This window comes from Echinops telfairi, unplaced genomic scaffold (assembly GCF_000313985.2).
Source record: "Echinops telfairi isolate 266 unplaced genomic scaffold, ASM31398v2 ScPeMD7_7469;HRSCAF=8507_1, whole genome shotgun sequence".
In the NCBI taxonomy this organism is placed as follows: Eukaryota; Metazoa; Chordata; class Mammalia; order Afrosoricida; family Tenrecidae; genus Echinops; species Echinops telfairi.
This window is the reverse complement of record NW_022111373.1, coordinates 97209000-97214614: the sequence shown is the minus strand read 5'-3', so window position 1 is coordinate 97214614 and position 5615 is coordinate 97209000. Positions and strand designations below refer to the sequence as shown.

At 41.6% G+C, this 5615-nt stretch overlaps 1 long non-coding RNA gene across 2 annotated transcripts in view; it reads left to right on the top strand.

Annotated features, from left to right (window-relative positions):
- The first annotated feature begins 3589 nt into the window (after positions 1-3589).
- Positions 3590-5615, top strand: part of LOC123521116 — a 30453-nt gene continuing 28427 nt past the window's right edge. Inside the window, exons 1-2 of one of the 2 annotated variants that reach the window (XR_006679591.1) lie at positions 3590-3612; positions 5068-5129. This is a non-coding gene — a long non-coding RNA (uncharacterized LOC123521116). Of the gene's footprint in view, positions 3613-3733; positions 3774-5067; positions 5130-5615 lie in introns of those variants that run through there. The other variant, XR_006679592.1, reaches the window with a different exon arrangement.

Here is a 5615-nt window from a genome sequence, read left to right as displayed (position 1 = left end):
CCTGGTATCATTACTCTCATTATTGGTTCTGAGGGGGTTATCTGTCCTGGATTTCCAGCTCTTATCTGTACCCATGTACACGCTCTGGTCTAGCCAGATTTGTAAGGCAGAATTGGGATCATGATAGTGGGGGCAGTGCGGGGAGAACTAGAGGAAAGTTGTGTGTTGCGGGGAGAACTAGAGGAAAGTTGTATGTTTCATTGGTGCTGTACTGCATCCTGATTGGCTTGTCTCTTCCTTGTGACCCTTCTGTAAGGGGATGTCCAGTTGCCTACAGATGGGCTTTGGGTCTCCACTCACACCCCCTCTCATTCACATTGATATGATTTTTTGTTCTGGGTCTTTGATGCCTGATACCTGGAGCCGATTTCATGAAGACTACTTAAATTGTTTCTTCGGATATTTCCACTGCTACTTTTAATGATATTTTAAAATCAAAGAATGAAAGTCATTATTAGCAAGTATTTTTCTTTGCGTTTAAAAGGACCGAGCAATGTTGGAAGGGCTAGCATTTGTTATAAAAATGTGTGCTCTACGTTCCAACCGGTCATTCTTCATCACATTACTCATTTTTTTTCCTCTGAAAAATTGTCAAGAGGACACATTTTCCAGATTAAGTGTAATTGAAAAAGACAATCACTCATAAATTCATATTGGTGACGCTTTATATTAATAATAAAAGAGAGCAGCATTAAATTATATTAAATCAATTCTAATTTAAAAGGGTTTGCAAAGTTAATTTTCCAAGATTGGGGACACAATGCACTTGAAAAGCTTTACATTTTGCTCTGAAATGATTTTCTCCTAAGAACCACACTACGCTGAAAACATAGTACAAGAGTGCTGCTTTTCTTGCCTTTGACTTGATGTCTTTTTGCTGCACGTATCTGGGCCTGTGTTACACGCAGCCAAGGCTCTCCCTTCTTGGGGCGGTTTGTGAACTGCAGCGCTTCGAGGCTTCTTTCCTGGCAAAGATGCTGCTTCCACAGCTCATCCGCACACCCACAGACGCATGAACAAACACCAAAGTCCGTTTGTTCTGCGAGTGAGCAGGCAGTTGTGTGAAAAGCTGTAGTGACGGGCAGGGAAAGTAATAGATAACCCATTAACGTGTGCCCCGAGTCCCGTAAACAGCGCCCTGCCTCTGCAGCTGCCTCGGGAAAACTGCTGTGTCACCAGCCCCTTGTCTCTCCAGCATCAGAAACAAACCCTGCTTCAGGGATGGCCCGAGAAGGGTTCTTCCTCTGTGCGAGGTTGGCCTGGTGGAAGGATTCGTTTTCAACTCCCCCATACCCTTCCCTGCTTCCTGCAGAATCTCCGAAGTTGGTTCTCCATTTTCAAAAAGCCACACTACCGAGGAAATCAGATGAAATCAGGATGGAGTACCTTTTTGAGGAAGTAGTGGTGTCCACATTGATTTATATGACTAGGCAGCTTTGTTAAAGATGATCAGATTTTTTTAAACTTACGCAATAATGTTACCTCTTTATAAGACCAAGTCTAGATTTCTTTATATTCTGACCTTGATCTAATTTCAACAATTCTCTTTGGCGCTGAGCTTCAGAATCCTGAAGAGATACAGTGTTAATACATAGCATGATTATGAGAAGGTTTATTTCAATTCATTCATTTTTAAGGTTTGTTTGTTTCTTAGATTGTGGGTCTCTGTGATGCTGGGAACGCATAACTTAAGGAACAGAGGCAGAGAAAGAATTTTGACCCTTAGTATTTGGGTTTACGAAAGGATAATTTATTGGCTTTAAAACATAAACAGGAAAGGACTAAAGCAGAACACATGGCTTTCACACTGACTTTTTCATGAAAAAATCTAGGAACATTTTATCATTTAATCCCTATACAGTATATCTGTGGTGTCCTCTGTACGAGGGGACTTCAAATGCTTGTGGACCAATGGAAGTAAAAGATAATGGGATTTTATCATGAAATGTTGTGTAACCGCCTCATATGTATTATATTCCTTATCCTATAGTACCTAGCACAATGCAAGCAGCCTGTTTGAATCTGGGTAGACTAGAGAAACAAATCCACAGAAACGCATATGTATATAAGACAACGTTTTATATAAAAGGTAAGTGTACATTAGGAAAGCATCCCAACCCAGTCCACTCCAAGCCAATAAGTCCAACATTAGCCCATATGTCCGATAGTAATCTACAAAGTCCTCTACAAACTCATAAAACACAGGCAATGACACCGACTGCAGGAGGAAAGCCGAGTCAGTGAATGTGTAAGCATCTCAGTGCTGGCCGGGGTCTCCATGCGGCTGCTCCAGCACCCAGGGCTGCATCGGGGTAGGTCCATGTGGCTTCTCCTCAGGGATGTCTTGCAGGAAGTAAGCCTTGCCAGCTGAAGCAGGGAACTGGCTAAAGCAGCTGCACCCTGGTCCGACCATCAGAGAACAAGAGACCAGAGAACAAGAAAGGCAAGGCTCACGGAGTCATTTATCTCTCCGCCCTTCAATTAACCCCACATGTATTTATCCACCAGATTGGTACAATAAACCTTAACTATCACACAACCAGAAAATAAATCTTGAATAAATGAATGAATGAATGAATGAATACAGTACAGTACAGTTAAGCCAAGGCCAGTGAATAAGTGTCAGAAATAGAGATAACTCCTTTCCTGCCCGAGTGACGTCTGAATTCTTAAGCTCTGTAGTTTAAACTAACTGTTATGCTTATAGAAGAATCGGGCTGAGTAATTCAGACCCGTGTACATTCATTTCTGCACAAGGGTCTCCAGTTTGTCTGGAGGTAAAATGTGAGCGGAATTCCTCGTTATCCTCTTGATTCTCGCCCAAGGAAAGGGCCCATCTCATCCATTTCCTGGGCCCTTGCCTTGGGCTGGTGTTTCGTTCTTAGTAAAAAGGGAGTTGAAGGGAAATCCGTGCATTTCCTGAGTTTCAGAGGGTGTGGGGATGATAACAAGATCAGACATGAAAGCACAGAGACCCATGCTTTCATTAATTCCAGACTCTACCTTGAACAGAAAAACGTACTAAACTGAGCTGTGAGCTATTTCTAGGCTCACAAGGTACCGGGGAAGAAGAGTGATCATTCATGAATTCTCATTAGGATGTGATGTGGGTCATGAAGGGTTCTTAGGGGAGCTCTCATACTTGGTGAAGTGTTAAATCATGCACACATATATTATATGGGTTTCATTAACCTTTGCATTCAATAATGTCCCATTAAATGTCACACTATAATATATGAATATACTTTAGACATGCCATTATTGCCCTGACAGATAGGCATGAGTTCTGCCCTCCATCAGTGCAACCCATGGGGTTTTCTTTTGAAATACATGAATGAATTTAAAGTGCTATTACTTTTAAAGACTTTCATAAAAGTTACATCCAATTGCATAACTGTAAAACACAGAGCTGATTAACCCTACTTTCTGCTTATTATTAACAAGATGGTCATGTAATGGTTATGCTTCCGGTTGGTTACTGCAAGGCCAGCAGTTTAAAACTGCCAGCTGCTCCATGGGAGAAAGACAGGGCTTCTACTTCTATAAAAAGCTGCAGTGTTAGAAACCCACAGGGGCAGTTCTACCCTGTCCTACGGCACCGGCTCCATGGTGGTGAGTGAGTCTGCTTATTACTATTCTCGTATGCGCTTTCGTCTACACATTGGGTTGTTACCGCCACTCCTATGGAGAAAAATGAGTCTTCCTCCTCCCTACAGAGTTCCAGTCTCGGAAATCCATCAGGGTCGTTATGAGTCAGCATTAACTTGATGGTGGTGAGTGAGATCCTTATTTACTGAGCAGCTTGAGTATATAATGCTTTCAAATAGTTGGTGTTTGGTTTACTTGTAACGTGTCTGGGTCCATTTTTAGGATCTTCAGCTCCTTTTGTAACTAATAAAGAGTATCATGCATATAGCCACCCTTGTATCTCATTGAAAAGTAGGATTTGGTTAAATCTAGCACTTTATTATTATTATTTTATTCAAAGATCATTTTATTGGGGGCTCTTACAGCTCTTATAACGATCAATGATATCAAGCATATTTGTACATATGTTGCCACCATTCTTTTCTAGACATTGACCTTCTATTGAGCCCTTTGGTATCGACTCCTCTAAATCTAACTCTGAACGCTGACCCAGTAAAGGACTTGCCGTTGACAGTTCCTAGGAGGTCTTGAGCAATGCGGGCAGTGTCAGAATCAATAACAGAACCAAGTAGCCGGCGTGTGCCATTGGCTTCTCTTTAAAAGCTGTTTTGTTTAAAATTAAAATTAAAACCTCATTTTCTCTAAAGGTCTTTTGGAGTGCTTTTCTGTGTTGCGTAAGTAAAAGTTGTGAAGATGTTTTCCTTCCTTCATTCTTTCATGTCCTTCCCTGCGATGTCTCTGGCCAGGGTGCATTTCAAGGCACCTACGGTGTTGCTCACACTCATCGGTTTGTATCGGGCTCAGGCCTTGGACTCAACCCTCACTTGGAGATGACCGCAGTCTCGTCCCCTTCCACTCTACATTTCCCCCCTTCTAATATGGAAGTTTATTTACTAACCGAATGGCATTGTATGGTCAGTGGCGTTTTCTGCTTTTTAAAAAGTCCAGTAACATTGTTAAATGAAGCATTGCACTAAAATGATCTATTTTTCAGATTCATAAGGTAATTACATGTTTCATCGTGCATTACATAATATTTTCTGTATAATCATCTTATTAAAGATGCATAACATCCGTGGAGTTGCCATACATTGCAACTGACTCAACGGCAACTGGTTTTATACCTCCCAAAAGGTCTTCTTCGCTCTAATCCTGCCATGGACACATACTTAGAAACCAGAGGATTCAGGTGCCCTGAAGGAGACCTGGTGGTGCTGTCAGTTAAACATTTGACTGCAAACCTAAGGTCCAAAGTCAAGCCCCCCAGCGGCTCTAGTGGAGGAAGGTGAGATGGGCGGCTCCTATAAAGACCACAGCTTCAGAGACCTTATTCAGGGTAGCTGTGAGTTGGAATGACACAGTGGCAGCTGGTTGGGGTTTTTGATTTTATGTCTGTTCTACCTTTCCGTCTTCTCGCAGGTACCTCCTTTCCAAGACGCCAGCTTCTCCTCTTGATGATGTTGTATTCTGCCATCCGAAGGGTGAGCTTTCTTTTCTTCTCAGGATTTCTCCTACTCCGTAGATCACTAGAAATTTGCTAAGTGATTTCCCACTCACTATCAATAAAAATGTCACTGAAATTTAATAAAGAGCAAGTTATTTCCTGTTTTTCAAATAGCACTGTGAACTTTGTCTTTGTCTTCTGCAGACAACGTGCTAGGGTAATATGCTGACAGGAAACTTTACAGCTTTTGTTACCATTTACCCATACCCTTCCCAGCCCTGGCCTTTGTGCATGTTTTGGAACTTATTCAGTTTCCCAAAAGATCAGGGTTAGATGAGAGCAGAGATATAAACAGGATAGCATTTGCTTTGTAAATGCTATAATTTCCATAGAAACACATATTTGTCGAGAGTCTTGGTCTACCAGTAATAACATTTCTACAATGGTGTCCAGAAATCATGTGCTTCTGATAGAATTTTCTGATTTAAGCCTACTTCTTTTTTAACTTAAGAAAACAGTAAGA